At 37.2% G+C, this 20,118-nt stretch overlaps 1 protein-coding gene and 1 pseudogene across 3 annotated transcripts in view; one reads left to right on the top strand and one right to left on the bottom strand.

Moving 5' to 3' along the window:
• PDE8B (phosphodiesterase 8B) overlaps window positions 1-20,118 on the bottom strand; it is a 205,302-nt gene that overhangs the window by 126,074 nt on the left and 59,110 nt on the right. The gene's annotated exons all lie outside the window — the stretch shown is intronic.
• LOC117025067 (COP9 signalosome complex subunit 4-like) overlaps window positions 1-20,118 on the top strand; it is a 39,240-nt pseudogene that overhangs the window by 105 nt on the left and 19,017 nt on the right.

Below are 20,118 nucleotides of genomic sequence, written 5' to 3'. Positions count from 1 at the left end.
CCAAAAATAGAAAATATAAAAAAGAACAAATAGAAATTTTAGAACTGAAAAATACAATATCAGAAATATTCATTGGATGTTATTACTATCAGAATAGAGATTACAGAGGAAACAGTTCATGAACATGAAAGTAGATCAATAGAATTATCCAATCAGAAGAGGAGAAAAAAAGAGTGAAAAAAAAATACAGACCTAGAGAATATGTAGGCAATATAAAAAGGTGTAATATATTGATAATTGGAGTTGCAGGTAAAGAAAAAAGAGAGAATGGAAGATAAAAGTATTTGGGAAAATACAGGCTGATAATTTTCCAAATTTGTGGAAGACATATGTTTATAGATTTAAGAAGGCAACAAATCACAAGACAGAGGTAAATAAAGTTGTACCTAGGCACATTATAATTAATTTGCTAAAAGCCCAAGATGAAAGCAGCCTGAGAAAAACTACACATTATACACAGTAGGAGAATGATCTAAATGACTGCTAAATTTTCATAAGAAACAGTGGAGACAGAAGACAGAGGAACAACAACTTTCAAGTTAATACAGTTCTAGACAAAGGAAAACTTAAGACAATTCATTGCCCATAGACCGGCAGTACAAAAAATGCTAAAATAATTATTTCAGGTTTCAGGAAATGGTACCAGAAGGAAACATAACTGTTGAGGAGTGAATAAAGAGCATCAGCAATAGTGACTATAAGGGGATATTTTATCTGGGTTAACATAAAAGAACAAATGGAAAATGTAAAGTTAATATAGCTTCTGAAAGATAAGATAGGAGACCATCTTCACGATCTTGGGGTAGGGAAAGATTTATTGGACTTCATTAAACTTCTGTTCATCAAGAGATATTTTTCTACTCTCCAAACTAGGATAATGCTGAGAATAAAAGGGAGCCCAATTAATCATTACTATGGAAAACTAGGCATAACTAGGATAGTTAGGGACAAACTGGAAATATGGTGACATTACCTATCTACTGACAGGTAAATACCCAACAGGATTGTGCTCTATGTGCATCAAAAGGTATGTACAAGAAGGTTCATAGCAACATTATTTATAATAGCTCTAAATAGAAATATCACAAATGCCCATTAACATTAGAATAAATAAATAAATAAATAAATAAATAAATAAATAAATAAATAAATAAAATAGTGGTATAATTATGCAATGGAATACTATACAGCAATGAAGTGTATTAAATACTGTAACATAAAACAACACGGATTCATCTGTGAAATGTAATACTCAGCAAAAGAAGCCAGACATAAAATCATATATGCTGTATGATTTCATTTACATAAGATTCAGAAAACAGGCAACACTACTGTGTGGTTTTACCAGTCAAAACAGTAAGAGGGAGTAATGATTGAGAGGGGTTTTCTGCGGTACTGATTCTACTTCTTAACTTGCGTGATACTAACAAATATGTTTACTTTGTGATAATTCATCAAATAATATGTTTTTCAAACTTTTGTGTTTGTACATTGCTCTTCAATTTAAAAGTTTATTAAAAACAACAACAACCTAGATCTACATGTAAAATGAGATCACAAAATTCCTAGAAGATAACATAGGGTGAAATCTAGATGACCTGTGTTTGGCAACAACTTTTTAGATAGAATACCAAGGGTACAACCATGAAAAAAAAACAACTGATAAGCTGGACTACATTAAAATTAAAAACATCTGCTGTGCAAAAGACAATGTCAAGAGAATGAGACGACAAGCCACAAACTGGATGAACATATTTGTAAAAGATACATCTGATAAAGGACTATTATCCAAAATACATAAAAACTCTTAAAACTCAACAAGAAAACAACCCAGTTAAAGGACGGGCCAAAGATCTTAACAGATACCTCACCAGAGAAGATATACAGATAGCGAATAAGCATAGGAAAAGATTCTCCACATCATATGTCATTAGGGAATTGCTAATTAAAATAACAATAATAGGGGCCGGCCAGGTGGCTCAGGCGGTTAGAACTCCATGCTCCTAACTCCAAAGGCTGCTGGTTCGATTCCCACATGGGCCAGTGGGCTCTCAACCACAAGGTTGCCAGTTCAATTCCTCGAGTCCCACAAGGGATGGTGGGCAGCACCCCCTGCAACTAAAATTGAACACGGCACCTTGAGCTGAGCTGCCACTGAGCTCCTGGATGGCTCAGTTGGTTGGAGCACATCCTCTCAACCACAAGGCTGCCAGTTCGACTCCTGCAAGGGATGGTGGGCTGCGCCCCCTGCAACTAGCAACGGCAACTGGACCTGGAGCTGAGCTGCGTCCTCCACAACTAAGATTGAAAGGACAACAACTTGACTTGGAAAAAGGTCCTGGAAGTACACACTATTCCCCAATAAAGTCCTGTTCCCCTTCCCCAATAAAAAAAAATAACAATAATATACATACATCTAATGGAATGCCAGAAATTCAAAATACAAACAATGTCAAACGCTGGTGGAGCAACAGGAACTTTCATTATTGCTGGTGGGAATACAAAATGGTACAGCCACTCTGGAAGACAGTTTGACAGTTTCTTACAAAACTAAACATACGCTATGATCCAATAATCATGCTCCTTGGTATTTACCCCAAAGAACTGGAAACTTATGTCCACCCAAAAACCTGCACATGGATATTTATAGCAGTTTTATTCATAATTGCAAAAACTTGGAAGCAACCAAGGTTTCTTTCAGTAGGTGAATAAATAAACTGTGGTATATCCAGACACCTGGAATGTTATTCAGTGCCAAAAAGACATGAGATTTCAAGACACAGAGAAACCTTAAATGAGTATTACTAAGCAAGAGAAACCAATCTGAAAAGGCTACATGCGGTACTATATGATTTCCACCTTAGGACATCATGGAAAAGGCAAAACTATGAACGCAGTAAAAAGATATCAATGGTGGCCAGGGGTTAGGGAGGAAGATGAGATGAACAGACGGAGCACAGGGCCCTGAAACTATTCTGTATATTATAATGGTGGGTACATGTCATTAGACATTTGTCAAACCTGTACAATGTACAACGGCAAGTGTGAACCCTACTGTAAACTATGGACTTGAGATAATAATGTGTTTAGGCTGGAAATTAATGTCCCTGCAGGTTCATCAATTGTAACGAACGCACCGCTCTGGTGCAGGATGTTGATCACGGGGACGCTATGCATGGGTGGGGGCACGGAGTGTATGGGAAATTTCTGTACTTTCTGCTCAACTTTTCTGTGAATCAATTTTTCTTTAGAATTACTCTAAAAAATAAAGTCTATTAAAAAGAAGAAACCACTTCAGTGCTCACTTATGTAATGTAAAAGGTATGTCCATAAAACTTATATTCTCATCAATAATATATCTACACTTTTATTCAAACATATTTAAATTACATGGCATTTAGTGAAACTCCTAGTCTGGAGGAATGTATTGTATATATGTGGCTTCCTGGTGCTGCAGGCCCAGCTTGGACAGCACTGAGGCAAGCACCTCTCCACAAAGGAAGCCCCAGGGAGCCCTCTCTAAAGTTAAAGGAAGCCCCAGGGAGCCCTCTCTAAGGTCAAAGGAAGCCCCAGGGAGCAATCTCTAATCTCATAATACATCCCTCTGCTTGGCATTTTAAGGTTCCATTGATGGGAATTCACAACAGCCTTCTCCAGGAAGCCTTGTGAGGAAGTGCAGCTCTGCTACCCCATCTGGCACATCCTGCCAAATCTGGCTACTGCCTCAGGCCACCAGGCAGAGAGTTCTCGATTCCCAGATTTCCTGAGTCCATGGACATTGCTCCACCAGGACTCAGAATTCTGTCAGAGAAGATGACTCACAGCCTAATTCCCTTTCCCAAAACTCCAGCTGCTGCTGTACCAGCATCTACCCTGTGTGTGCTGCCAGCACTGCCTCCTAAATGGAAACAGAAGGCCCCAGAGGGTACCGGGGCCACCAGAAAGAAGGGAACTACAGTAGCATCATAGGCTCCAGTGGGATTAAAAGGACATAACATCAAGAACATCAAGAGGACAAAATATATTATAAAATAAAAGTAACTGACATGAAAATAGCACCTCTTGCTCAAGTTACGCCCCACATTTTGTAAATGTAATAAAATTATCCTGTTTACAATCAAATCATCAAAGCATTGGAAATTTAGAATTAAGCAAGTTTATTTTTTTGGTGGTATCCCCACTGAATCTAAATTCCCTCTTCTTATTTATACACACTCATCAGAACTCCACATAATCACCAGTACTTAGTGAAATGTGACATAAAAATATCCTTATGGATGGAACCAAAACACTTTAAGAAAGCAATTAAAATGATTTCACAAGCTGTTGTATATTCATTTCATTTCAGAAGTTTATAGTAATTAACATACTAAACCAAGCCCTGCTGCAACCAGGAAGAACAGGAGCCACAAAGCTTCCCCAAAGAGTAAATGAACTTGGGGCATTTTTTGGAATACTGACTTAAACTAGTATTGGAATGAGAGAAATGAAAATGATGAAGACTGATTTTATACTATATTTTCAGTGTTAGCATTAATATGCGAAAGTACCCACAGAAATATTTGAAAAATTATCTCTCTTTAAAATATCATGGAGTCTTTTTAAAATAATTTTTTATATTTCAATTATAGTTGACATACAATATTATATTAGTTTGAGGTGTATGATATAATGATTAGATTTTTATATAACTTAAGAGGTGATCACCCCGATAAATCTAATACCCATCTGATACCATGTACAGTTATTACAATATTATTGACTATATTCCCTATGCTATACTTTACATGCCCATGACTATTTTGGAACTACCAATTTGTACTTCTTAATCTATTCCCCTTTTCACTCATCTCCACAACACCCCTCCCACCTTGCAACCCCTCAAAATGTTCTATCTATGAGTTTTTCTATTTTGTTTGTTTGTTTATTTTGTTCTTCAGTTTCCACATCTAAGTGAAATAATAGGGTGTTTGTTTTTCTCTGTCTGACTTACTTCACTTAGTGTAATAACCTTTAGGTCCATCCATGTTGTTGGATATGGCAAGATTTCATTCTTTTATGGCTGAGTAATATTCCATTGTACACATGTACCAGTTCTTTATTCATTCATCGATGAACACCCAGGTTGCCTCCATATCCTGCCTATTGTAAATAATGCTGCAATGAACATATGGATGCACATGTCCCTTCAAAGTATGGTATGTGTTTTGAGTTTCTTCAGATAAATACTCAGAAGTGGAATTGCTGGGTCCTTCTTTGTCTCTGGTTATAGCCTTTGTTTTAAAGTCTATTTTGTCTGGTATAAGTATTGCAACCCCAGGTTTTTGTTCTTTTTTTTCTTTTCTTCCATTTTCATGAAATATATTTTCCCATCCCTTTACTTTCAGTCTGTGTGTGGTTTTCAATTTTAAATGAGTCTCTTGTAGGCAGCATATATATAAGGGTCTTATTTTCTTATCCATTGAGCCACCCTATATTTTGATTGGAGCCTTTAATCCATTTACATTTAAAGTAGTTGTTGATAGATATGTAGTTATTGCCATTTGTTATTCATATTTTTGAGCTTTATCTTCTTCTTAAAGAAATCCCTTTAACATTTCTTATAATAGTGTTTGGTGGTAATAACCTCCTTTAACTTTTTCTTGTCTGTCCTTTGATTCTAAATGATAGCTTTGTTGGGTAAAGAAATCTTGTTTGTATTCCTTGTTTTTCATCACTTTGAATATTTCTTGCCAATCCCTTCTAGCCTGTAAAGCTTCTGTTGAGAAATCAGCTGACAGTCTTATGAGAGCTCCGTTGTAGGTAACTAACTGCTTTTCTCTTGATGCTTTTAAGATTCTTTCTTTGGCATTTTAATTATGATGTGTGTTGGTGTAGGCCTCTTTGGGTTCATCTTGTTTGGGACTCTCTGCACTTTCTGGGCTTGTATATTTATTTCCTTCACCAGGTTAGGGAAGTTTTCCATCATTTCTCCAAATAGATTTCAATTCCTTGCTCTCTCTCTTCTCCTTCAGGTACCCCTATGATGCAAATTTTGGTATGCTTGATGTTGTCCCAGAGTCCTCTTAAAGTATCCTCATTGTTTGGGGTTCTTTTTTCTTTATGCTGTTCTGATTTGGTATTTTCTGTTACCTTATCATCTAAATTGCTGATTCGACCCTCTGCTTCATCTAATCTACTGTTGAATCCCTCTGTGTTCTTTATTTCAGTTATTGTACTCTTCATTTCTGACTGTTTCTTTTTTTATGTTTTCTAGCTCCACTTTTATGTTTCATATCTCTTTGTTGAATTTCACACTGAGATCATTGAACATCCTAATAACCAGTGTTTTGAATTCTACATCTAGTAGATTGCTTGTCTCCGTTTTGTTTAGTTCTTTTTCTGGAGCTTTGTTCTGTTCTTTCATTTGAGACATGTTTCTTTGTCTCCCCATTTTGGCTGCCTCCCTGTTTTTGTTTTTATGTATTAGGTAGAGATGTTATGTTTCCCCGTATTAGTAGCGTGGCCTCATGTAGTACCTCTCTGTTTCCCAAAAAAATAAGACCTAGTCGGACAATCAGCTATAATGCGTCTTTTGGAGCAAAAATTAATATAAGACCCGGTCTTATCTTATTTTAATATAAGACCCAGTTTTATATAATATAATATAATATAATATAATATAATATAATATAATATAATATAGTATAGTATAATACTGGGTCTTATATTAATTTTTGCTCCAAAAGACACATTACAGCTGATTGTCCAGCTAGGTTTTATTTTCAGGGAAACAAGGTAGGTGTCCTGTGGGGCCCGGACCAGTAGCCCAGTCTCCCTGGTTACCTCAGCGAGGTGTTACTGGTGTATCTCTTCTGTTGGTTGTTTTGCCCTCCTGTTGTAGTTGAGCCTTGGTTGCTGTTTGCACATCATTGGGAGGGACTGACCATCTGGCTGATTGGTTGTGAGCACTGGCTATGACTACAGTGGAGTAGCTGTTGTGCAGGGGCTGACCCTACAGCACAGGATTCGATTTAGCAGGGCTCTGGTGCCTGTCCAGTCTACCCTTTGGGTGTGTTGTCTGTGGAGGCAGCTGGGTGGTGCTCCAACTTGAGAGCCCCCTGGAGTGAGCGACAAAGTAATCTTCAGATGGTTGCCACCCACGCTGGACTTGGAGGTGCCGTGAAAAGGCTAAGCTGAGAACCAAGGCCAGCTGCCACTAGTGCCAGGCTTAGGGCTGCTTAATAAGAGGTATGGGGCACGCTGAGGCCAGAAGCTTCTTGTCTGGGTTTGTGAACCTTGGAGAGATTTTAGGAAAGTTTGCAGCATGAGCCACGACTGGCCACTTGTATGGAAAAGCCCCTGGAAGAGGCTTGGGTGGGCCTGCAGGATGGGTGGGGTGGGGTCTCAGGGAATTTCCAGGGTGGGGTGAACGGTGTTAGCAAGGTTGATGGAGACTCAGATATGGCATCCACCTAAGTCTGCAAGCTGGGAGAGGGGACAGCTCACAAAGAAACTATGGCTTCTGCTGGCACTTCTGTCTGGGAGAAAGCTGCCCCTCCAGTCCTTGCCCTGAAGCCAGACAGTTCAGTTCCTCCCTGTATGTCCCTGACAACTTTCAAGTTGCTACCCCAGTGCTAGAGCTCAGAGTGAGTGAGTCCATCAGTGAGCAAATCCATGCATAGGTCCTTTAAGAGGAATACCTGGGACTCCAGCCACCCTCTATCTAACTCACACCATCCCTGGTGTTTTTCACGTACAGAAGTTGTGGGGATGCCTCTTCCCAGCACTGGAAACCTGGGCTGGGGAGTCTAACGTGGGGCTAGGACCCCTAGATCCTCAGGGAAGACCTCTATAGCTGAGTTATCCCTCCTGATTCTTAAACATCATACATGGGTGTGGGACCAGCCCTTTCCGCATCTCTGCCCCTCCTACCAGTCTCGACCTGGCTTCTTCTGTATGTCCTTGCTTATGATTCAGGTGATTCTCAATGAACTTCTCAAAGAACTTCAGGTGATTCTCAATGATGGTTGTTCTGCAGTTTAGTTGTAATTTTGATGTGGTGCTGAGAAGATGCAAGCACAGCATTTACCCACTTTGTCATCTTGGCTGGAAATCCCACATGGAGTCTTCTTATGATTTCAAGTAGAAATCTTCAAAAAGACTTGGCTCTGTGATTTCCATCTTATGGGAACATAGTAGTTGAAAAACTAAAATGGACAGTCCTGAGCTAGGCCATCATTAAAGGCTAGGAATGTGTAATGACAACATAGGATGCTATGACCCTCTCTTAGCCAGAGGTCTTACCTACCAGACCTCTTAGGTTCCTACCAACCAGAACTTAACCAGAGCAAAGACATGCAAGACAGTGGCCCAAGTGCTGAACAGAGGATCGCCCAGGGGACTTTTTTCTATAGAAAAGGGTGAGGTAAACTTGGGCCTTAACTCAGTCAATTGTGTTTACAATGAGGACAAACATCAGAAGCCACAAAGACCCAGTGATGATTCCAGTAAATGACAGCTGAGAGTGGTAGGCTGAGATAGAGAGAAACATAAAAAGTATTTGGTACCAAGGAAACAGTTCTAGTGGCCTCAATAGCCTCCAAACCATGGCTTTTCAGCCTCAGACAATAATGGAGGTTCACGGGGCTGGCTTTGACTCAATAAGGCAAGGTGTGCTCAGAATAGTGTATATCTAACTATTACACTGTTTTGTGCACCTGAAACTAATAAAAAAAATCTAAAAAAAAAAAAAAGAAAGAAATGAAGAAACTGTAAACTGTATTTCCAAAGTAATTAAAATAATAATTCTTTTAAAGTTTTGGTGGCTAATGGAGTAAGCTTCACCTAGGTAGAAAATTTGCTCAATTAGTCTTTAGTGTCTGACCATGATGAGTGAAAGAGGCAAGAGAAAGCTGTGATATGGGTTTGGGGGGGAGCACTGAACTGATAAGATTCAGTATTTCTGATCTTCTATTTCCTGTAAAATAGATGGAAACGAACAACAAAAAAATAGCAAATAAAATACCAGACATAATAAAGACTAGACACAGATTTCAAATATATAGCTACTTAACAGCCCAAATTTTGGATATGAAGCAGAGAACATGTTTTCTTACCAGAGGAACAAAACCAGAAATAAAACTCGAACCAAATAAGCCTATGAAATTTTGCAATGTTTTATGTTACCACTATTAGAAGATACCTTCTGAAGGGAGTTACAGTGGAAATGTAGAAACAATAAGCACAAACACAGAACCCAGAAAAGAGCTTCCTACACAGAGGATGGTTTGAATTTTTGCATTCTGAGAACACCAGGTACATATAATAGCTGTTTCCTGCAAACACATTGCTAAAGGCCATCTGAGCAATACCATGTTAATATAAATCTCATCTCACAAAGATGACTTTGTGAAAGGGAAATACATAGATGATTTTATAATAAGATAAAAAGGGTTCATAATTTTTAACTTTATAAATACAATTTTCGAAAAATCTCCTGGTTACTACTGCACCACCCCTTGGAGAATCAGGGTCATATTTAGATAATTTCAGTCTCTCACATACTACAGGAGAATTGGAATGGCAGGGTCATGGAGAGAACACCACCCTGAATATCTTGCTTTAGAACTAGGAGACCAGTGGCTAGACTCCTGTATCTAGACGCCGGAAAAGGGCCATTACTGGAGCAACTGATTCAGTTATAGCAAAGAAAGTGAGATTTCTGTGGGCTCAGAGAAAACCTAAAATGTATATAAAAAACTACACTGTAAGGGCACTTTACAATGAGAACTATGACATATCACGACTAGGTCTTTCAACTGAAGAGATATACACATGATGTTTTAAAAGAAGATTTTTGTTCAATATCCTACTGTTTTAATATCTATATCTCCAATATTTACTTTTAAGTAGATTTTTGTATGTGAAGGGCTAAACATCAATTATTTGAAAATTTCACTGAGATTACTATTGCTGCACAATACCTTCTTGTCATTCCCAGAGCCCAGTACAGTGAGCTGCACACAGTAGACTCATAATATGTATCTGATGCTGAATGAATAAATGAAGGAGTGAATCACAGAAAGAATGACCAGTGAAGCCCTTTATTCATTCTACAGGTATTTATTGAATCAACTGCGTGCCAAGACAGAGAAGTAAGCAAACAAACATGATAATCACACATTGTGACAAGTGCCATGAAGGAAATAAATCAGATGATACCATAGAGTAATGAGAGGGAGAAGAAGCTCTAGATAAGGTTATCCTGGGGGGCTCTCTAAGGAGGAGGCCTTTGTTCTGAGCCCTAAAGTATGATATAGCATGTTCTACTTTGAGGGAGTGGGGAGAGTGTTAGCAGTCCAGCAAAAGGAACAGTGGGTGCAAAGGCCCTGAGGCCAGAAAAGACAAGTTATTTAAGAAAGAGAAAGGAGACTGATATAATACTATATTTTAAATGCCAAGTGGAGCAATGCACACCAAAATGTCATACCTAGAAACAACTTACAGATAATTTTACTAAGCTCTTCAGAAGAACTCTACAAACAAATAAAATGGAGGCTTAAGACAATCACTCCAGTAATTCAGGCAATTCATCACACCATTACTACACTCACATTTTGGACTTTACTGTTCTACATAATTAATTCAGCCTAGATATAACATAACATAGACATGCCACTTGCTTCAGTTCAGAGGAAAATAGTATAGGTAATTATATTCCATTTTATATCATTTTTAAGTACCCTTTGGTGTCTTCAGAGGTTAATGATGACTTTTAAGCTTTCTAATCTCATGTGGTTAGATTTTTTTCATCTTGTCGAGATATTTAAATGAAATTCAACATTTTAAGAAACACCCTGGAAGCACTTTACACTTCGGAAACAAAGAATTGTAGTCCTCATAACAATTTCTCACAATTTGTCAAATCCAACTTTAATTGTCGGTGGATTCTTACAAGTTCACAGAGTAACGAGAATTATGTAGCAATTAAAGCAATTAAAAGCAAATCCAACACATATGTGGTCAATTAATTTACAACAAAGGAGGCAAGAATATACAATAGGGAAAGGACAGTCTCTTGTCAATAAATGTTGTTGGGAAAACTGGATTACTATTTTACAGCATACACAAAAATTAACTCAAACTGGATTAAAGACTTGAATGTAAGACCCGAAACCATAAAACTCCTAGAAGAAAACACAGGCAGCAAACTCCCTGACATCGGTCTTGGCAATGACTTTTTTGGATCTGGCTCCAAAGGCAAGGGCGACCAAAGCAAAAATAAACAAATGAGACTACATCAAATTAAAAAGCTTCTGCACAGTAAACGAAACCACCAACAAAATGAAAGGTAACCTGCTGAATGGGAGAAGATATTTATAAATCATTTATCCAATAAGGTGTTAACATGCAAAATATATGAAGAACTCATACAACTCAATTACAAAAAAGAAACAACTGAAAAATGGGCATAGGATCTGAACAGACATTTTTCCAAAAAAGACATCGCCAACAGGCACATTAAAGGATGTTCAACATCACTAATCATCAGGGAAATGCAAACCAAAACCACAATGACATATCAACTCATACCTGTCAGAATGGCTATTATTAACAACACAAAAAATAAGTGTTGGCAAGGATGTGGAGAAAAGGGAACTCTTGAGCACTGTTGAGTGGGAATGTGAATTCATGCAGCCATTATGCAAAATAGTATGGAGGTTCCTTAATAAGTTAAAAAGAGAACTACCATCTAATCCAGTAATTCCAGTTCTGGTTATTTACCTGAAGAAAACGAAAATACTAATTTGAAAAGATGTATGCACCCCTATGTTCATTGCCACATTGTTTACAATAGCCAAGATATGGAGTGTCCACTGATAGATAAATGGAGAAATAAGATGTGATATGCATGAATGCGCACGCGCGCACACACACACACACACACACACACACACACACACACACACACATATTATTTAGCCATAAAAATGAATGAATTCTTGCCACTGTGACAACATGGATGGACCTCAAGAATAAAATGCTAATTTAAGTAAGTCAGACAGAGAAAAATACCATATGATTTTACATATATGTGGAATCTAAAAAGTAAAACATATGAACAAACAAAAACAAACTCATAGATACCGAGAACAGGTTGGTCGTTGCCAGAGGGGAGGGGGCTTACAGAATAGGTGAAATGGGTGAAAGACATCAAGAGGTACACACTTCCAGTTATAAAATAAATAAGTCGTGGGGAGGTAACAGCATGGTTACCATAGTCAATGATATTTTAGTGTACATTTGAAAGTTGCTTTAAAAAAGTAAATCTTAAAAGTTCTCATCACAAGAAAAAAATTGTTTTATAACTTTGCATGGTGACAGATGATAACTAGACTTACTGTGTTGATCATTTTACAATGTATACAAATATCAAATCATTATGTTATAATACACCTGCAACTAATATAATATTGTATTTCAATTATACTTCAATTATAAAAAAAGCAAATCTATAACTTATCCTTTAGAGTCTCTGACTCCCAGGCTTCACATACTGAAGAATATTGCCACAAACTGACCATAAGACCATATTCACAGCCTTTCTTACAGTTTGCTGATAACCTTATTGTGTTGGTATCCTTGGGGGAGCAAATTACAAATGTTCTCTTAAAAGTCAGAGGCAAGTTAATTAATGGGCCTAAAGTTATATTTTCTAAAAACAGCAAATGGCATAAAAATTAAAATACAGTAATGGCTTTGTTTTTGTAAAAAGTAAAATAAAAATTGTATGTAGAAACTTAAATGAACGGATCTGTCACTATGAAAAAGGACTAAGTATGAGTCACCATTCTGGAAGGGTAAACTCTACATTGCTGATAATGGTCACCTCTGAGTGGGGCTGGAGGAGTAGGTCATCAGGGAGAGAAACTTTAATACATAACAAATGGAGAAACAAATATGTGTATGTATAGATTTCAACTGGTGATATTATGGATGATTTTTTACTTTACTTTTCGTGTTTCTCAGTACAGGTATTTTCAAAATATTTTTTTAGTAAGTAGGCCAATAGGTTAAATTTCTGACCACATACTTTTATCTGGTTGTCAATAAAGTAACACATACCCTTCAAACATTTACGAAGTCTTTTACCTGTATCATGATCTGCATGGTTTAGGTATTGTATGCTCTTGGGCACTCAGGTCTATCAACAGCAACACCAATGTTATCATAAAATATTTAAGTTGTAGGTCTTCCAATTACGACATCTAAATATTTTCTATTTTCCTGTCTATTATTTGTCAGTGAGCATTGTGCCTTTTCTAATTATTTGATGAGGGTAATCAATGAAGATATGTGATAAGATCACAAAGCAAATTAGTCCTCTAAATTTACACTTTATTGGAAACCTTAATGTGCCAGAAATGTCAAGGTGTCCCATACATTTATCAGGGAACATGGCACAGGATGGTTCTGTTGCCAGGAAGACTACAATTGTAGCTCATAACTGTATCCCCAGTGCCTGTCACAGCACCTGGGACATGTTAGATACTCAATAAATATTTACGGAATGAACGAATCAATTATTATGTGAACAGTTCACAGAAAGGCAGCAGGAAGCAGTGGAAAGTTATGAGCTTTGGAATCAGACAGATCTATATTTAAATCCCAGTTCTGCCACATACTAGCTATGTGACCTTGAGCAAAATGATGCAGTTCTCTGAACCCCGGTTTCTTTACCTGTTAATGGGGTTAATAGTATCTCCCTGCTTCATCAGGTTTTCGTGACAATTAAGATAATATAGGATGTCATAGGACTTGCAGCAGCGAGGTGGTCTTCTTGAGTTCTCCAGAACTTACCACAAATTGAACATCTATAACCCTTCAAATGACTTTTTGCTCATCACACAGAACAGCTAAGAGACTCATATGAGGATTACTTGAAGGACCCAGCCCAAGAGGCACAAGATTCAACACACCCAGAGGCCAATTCCAGACCAAACCAGAGTATTACCAGGTTTGACCTACAAGTGACACACACAGAGGGAATTCTCTACATACACAAGAGCCCATAGGTGCCAAGCCTCATCTGAGCAGTCAGCCTTCACACAGCAGCTCATCCACTGTGGGCATAGCCAATTCTCACAACTAGTCAGCCTAGAAGTCAATCCCATCTACTGACAAGCCAAAAGCAATTAAAGTTCAACTTTAACAGGAGAGTACTCACAACACAAGGGTCACCTTTGGAGCACATGCACAGGAGAATAGGGAAGTGGTGCAAGTCAAATATAGAGGACACATACTACATAAGATCACCCAGCAAAGACAGAGAACCCTAGGAGATCTACCTAATACATTGAAGCAAACACAGAGAGTCAGCCAGAATGGGGAAACAAAGAAACATGTCCCAAATAAAAGAAGAGAAAAAAACCTCCAGAATTGGAACCAAATGAAACAGAGGTAACCAACCTATCAGTGACAGAGTTCAGAACATTGATGATAAGAATGTTTAAGGAGCTTAGTGATGATATGAAGAAGGATAGAGAAATCATACAGAACAATCAGTTAGAACTAAAGAATACAATAACTGAAATACAGAACACACTTGAAGGAATTACCAGCAGGTTAAATGAGGCAGAGGATCAAATCAGCGATTTGGAAGACAAGTTAGCAGAGATCATCAAAGCAGAACAACAGAAAGAAAAAAAGAATAAAAAACAATGAAGATGGTTTAAGAGACCTATGGGATAACATCAAGTGCAACAACATGCACATTACAGGAATACCAAAAGATGAAGAGAGGGAGCAAGGGATCAAGAACATATTTGAAGTAATAATGACAGAAAACTTCCCTAACCTGGTGAAGGAAACCGACATGCAAGCCCAGGAAGTGCAGACAGTTCCAACCAAGATGCACCCAAACAGGCCCACACCAAGACACATTACAGTTAAAATGGCAAAGTTTAAAGACAAAGAGAGAAGAATCCTAAAAGCAGCGAGAGAAAGACAGCAGGTTACATACAAGGGAACTCCTATAAGACTATCAAATGGCTGTTCTACTAAAAGATTGGAGGCCAGAAGGGAGTGGCAGGAGGTATTCAAAGTGATGAAAAACAAAGGCCTACAACCTAGATTGCTTTATCCAGCAAGGCTATCATTTAAAATTGAAGGAGAGATAAAGAGCTTCCCAGAAAAGAATAAGCTAAAGGAATTCATTACCACCAAGACAGCATGCAGGAAATGTTAAAGGGGCTTCTGTGAACAGAAGAAAGATGAAAACAATCTAACTAATGAAGACCAGAAATACAAATAACAAAATGACAATAACTATCTACCTATAAATAATCACTTTAAATGTAAATGGATTAAATGCTCCAATCAAAAGACATAGGGTGGCTGAGTGGATAAGAAAACAAGACTCTTGCATATGCTGTATACAAGAGATTTACCTCAGATCAAAAGACACAGACAGGCTGTGAAGGATTGGAGTAAGATATTTCACGCAAGTGTAAATGAGAAAAAATCTGGAGTAGCAATAGTTATTTCTGAAAAAATAGACTTTAAAATGAAGAATATATTAAAAGACAAAGATGGGCACTGCATAATAATAAAGGGATCGATCCAACAAGAGGACACAATCTTAGTAAATATCTATGAACCCAAGATAGGAGCACCTAAATATATAAAACAAATATCGACTGACATAAAGACAGAGATCAACAGTAACACTATCATAGTAGGGGACTTCAACACATCACTGACAACAAGGAACAGGTCCGCCAGTCAGAAAATAAATATGGAAACAGCAGCTATAAATGACACATTGGACCAGTTGGATTTAACCAATATTTTCAGAGCATTTCACCCCAAAGCTGCAGAATACACATTCTTCTCAAGTGCACATGGAACATTTTCCAAGATAGACCACGTGTTAGGCCACAAAACAAGTCTCAATAAATTTAAGAAAATTGAAATCACACCAAGTGTCTTCTCTGACCACAATCAGTGCTATGAAATTAGAAATCAACTACAGGAAAAAAATTGGAAGACACACAAATACATGGAGGCTGAATAACATGTTACTAAATAATGAATGGGTCAACAATGAGAACAAGGAAGAAATAAAAAGATATCTTGAGACAAACAAAAATGAAAACACAATGACCCAAAATCTATGGGATGCAGCAAAAGCAGCCATAAGAGGGAAATTCATAGCAATGCAGGCCTACCTAAAGAAACAAGAAAAATAACAAATCAACAGGTTATCCTTATACTTAAGGGATCTGGGAAAAGAACAGCAAAATAAGCCCAAAGGAATGAGATATTAAAAATCAGAGTGAAAATAAATGAAATAGAAACCAAAAAAACAATACAAAAGATCAATGAATCCTAGAGCTGGTTTTTTGAAAAGATAAACAAAATCGACAGACCTTTAGCCAGACTCATCAAAAAAAAATTAAAAGGAGAGAGAGAGAGAAAGCGGAACCAAATTAATAAAATCAGAAATGAAGGAGGAGAAGTGACAACAGACACCACAGAAATACAAAAATATTTTAAGAAATTACTATGAACAACCATATGCCAACAAATTAGACAATCTGGAAGAAATGAACAATTTTCTAGAAAGATACAACCTTCCAAGGCTAACTCAAGAAGAAATGGGAAACCTGAATAGACAGATTACTACCAGGGAAAATGAATCAGTAATCAACATGCTCCCAACAAACAAAAGCCAACAAACAAAAGCCCTGGGCCAGATGGCCTTACAGTGGAATTTTAGAACACATTCAAAAAGGAATTATCACTTATTCTACTCAAACTATTCCAAAAAATCCAGAAGGAGGGAAGGATCTCAAACACTTTTTACGAGGCCACTATCACTGTGATCCCAAAATCAGACAAAGACATTACAAAAAAGAAAACTATAGGCTGTTACTCCCTAATGAACATAGATGCAAAACTCCTCAACAAAATATTAGCAAACAGAATTCAACAACACATTAAACAGATCATACACCATGATCAAGTGGGATTCATTCCTGGCATGCAAGAGGGTGGTTCGATATCCGCAAATCAATTAATGTGATACACCACATTAACAAAATGAAAAATAAAAATCATACGATCATATCAATAGATGCAGAAAAAGCAGTTGACAAAATCCAGCAGCCATTTATGGTAAAAAAAAAAAACTCTTAAGAAAGTGGGAATAGAGGGACCATATCTCAACATAATATATGATAAACCACAGCTAACATCATACTCCATGGGAAAAAGCTAAAACCATTCCCCTTATGATCAGGAACGAGGCAAGGATGCCCACTTTCTCCACTTCTATTCAACGTAGTTCTGGAAGTTCTATCCACAGCAATGAGACAAGAAAAAGAAATAAAAGGCATCCAAATTGGTAAGGAGGAAGTAAAATTGTCATTATATGCTGATGACATGATACTGTATATAGAGAACCCCAAAGACTCCACCAAAAAAACTATTAGAACTGATAAATGAATTTAGTAAAGTAGCAAGATACATAATTAGTATTCAGAAATCAGTTGCATTTGTATATACCAATAATAAAATATCAGAAGGAGAAATTAAGAAAACAGCCCCATTTACAATTGCTTCAAAGACTATAAAATACCTAGGAATAAATTTAACCAAAGAAGTAAAGGACCTGTACTCACAAAATTATAAGAAACTGAAGAGAGAAACTAAAGAAGATACAAATAGAAGGAAACACATACCATGCTCACAGATAGGAAGAATTAATATTGTTAAACTGTCCGTATTGCCTAAGGCAATATACAGATTTAACGCACTTCCTATCAAACTACCAGGGACATTTTTCATATAAATAGAACATATAATCCTAAAATGTATGTGGAACCATAAAAGACCCCGGATAGCCTCAGCAATCTTGAGAAATAAGAACAAAGTGGGAGGTATCACAATACCTGGCATCAAATTGTACTACAAGGCTATAGTAATCAAAACAGCATGGTACTGATATAAAAACAGAAACATAGATCAATGGAACAGAACAGAGAGCCCAGAAATAAATCTATGTCTATATAGTCATTTAATCTACGACAATGGAGGCAAGAATTTACATTGTGGTAAAGACAGTCTATTCAATAAATGGTGCTGGGAACCTGGACAGACACATGCAAAAAAATGAAGCTGGACCACTTCCTTACACCATATACAAGAATAAATTCAAAATGGGTTAAAGACTTAAATGTAAGATCTGAAATCATAAAACTCCTATAAGAAAATATTGAAAGAAAGTTTACAGACATCACCCAGAGTAACATTTTTACTGATATATCCTCTCGGACAAGGGAAGTAAGAGAAAAAAATAAACATATGGGATTACGTCACACTAAAAAGTTTTTTCACAGCTAAGGAAACCATCAATAAAACAAAAAGGGAGCCTACTGAATGGGAGAAGATATTTGTCAATGATATATCTGATAAGGGGTTAATATCCAAAATTTATTAAAAACTCAGTCAACTCAACACCAAAAAAACAAACAATCCAATTAAAAAATGGGCAGAGGACATGAAGAGGCATTTTTCTAAAGAGACAGACAGATGGCAAACAGACATATGAAAAAATACTCAACCTCACTAATCATTAGAGAAATGCTAATAAAAACCACAATGAGATACCACATCACTCTGGTCAGAATGGTTAGCATCAATAAATCAACAAACAAGTGCTGGCGAGGATGTGGAGAAAAAGGAACCTGCGTGCACTGTTGGTGGGATTGAAGATTGGTGCAGCCACTATGGTAAACAGTATGGAGGTATCTCAAAAAATTAAAAATGGAACTACCTTATGACCCAGCAACTCCACTCTTGGGTATCTATCCAGAGAATTCCAAAATGCTAATTTGAAAAAAATCTATGCACCCCTATGTTTATTGCAGCGTTATTCACAATAGCCAAGACATGGAAACAACCAAAATGCCCATCAGTAGACGACTGGATTAAGAAACTGTGGTACATTTATACAATGGAGTATTACTCAGCCATAAAGAAGAATGGAATCTTACCATTTGCAATGATATGGATGGACCTAGAGAACATTATGCTAAGTGAAGTAAGTCAGACAGAGAAAGGCAAATACCATATGATCACACTTATATGTGGAATCTAAAGAATAGAATGAACAAACCAATCAGAAACAGTCTCAGAGATATAGAGAAAAAACTGAGGGTTGCTAGATGGGAGTGAAGGTGCGGGTAAGAGGGAAGGTGAGGGAATTAGAAAGCACAATCAGTAACCACAAGGTTGCCACAGGGATATGAAAGTCAATTTGGGAATATAATCAATAATGTTGTAAAGATTTTGTAGGGTATCCAATGGACACTTGTCTTATTAGGGAGACCACTTCACGGATGGTGTAGGTGCCTGATCACTGCACTGTACACCTGAAGCTGAAGCTGAATAATAATGAACGTCAATAACGAATGTATAATTTTACACACACACACACACACACATACACACACACACGAAGTGGAGTACAGCATTACGAATGGAGACAGTGGAAATGTAATGGCTGGATTTGATGTCAGAGGGGTAGTAGATTGGGAGAGGGGGCTATCACTTTGTGAGGGGTATAAATGATAAATGTCTATTACAGTGTTTTTTACACATGAAACTAATTTTTAAAATTTATAAATAAATAAATAAAAAGATGAGGTGATAGCCTCTTGTCAATCAAAAAAAAATAATATATGTATGTACCTAAACATTAGCATTCGTTTAATGGTAGTTCCTCCTCTTTATGGATACTTAAACTTCTGTCTAAAGATGGAGCCATCTTACAGTCCTCTCTTTCCATCACATTGTGTTTGTGAAAATCAAAATTTATTTTCTATATACTATTTTGTCCACCTAGAATGCCTTGTGCCTTATTTCTTCCTCACCAACTCGGACTCAACTTCAAGGTCAAGGTGAACTACCACCTTTGCCTCAATGCTTTTCTCCCCGACTCCCATCCCCAGCCAAAAGCTAAGTATTCCCCCTCAATAAGCATACTGTCCCACCTCTCTATGGCCTGACTTATCTTGTTGAGTTTATAGTCATTTCTGCTTGTGATTTCTCCCCTCTGAGGCTGTCAGCTCC

The sequence above is a fragment of the Rhinolophus ferrumequinum genome, chromosome 7 (assembly GCF_004115265.2).
Source record: "Rhinolophus ferrumequinum isolate MPI-CBG mRhiFer1 chromosome 7, mRhiFer1_v1.p, whole genome shotgun sequence".
Classification (NCBI taxonomy): domain Eukaryota; kingdom Metazoa; phylum Chordata; class Mammalia; order Chiroptera; family Rhinolophidae; genus Rhinolophus; species Rhinolophus ferrumequinum.
Note: the sequence above shows the minus strand (reverse complement) of the source record. Positions and strands in the feature narration are given on the sequence as shown.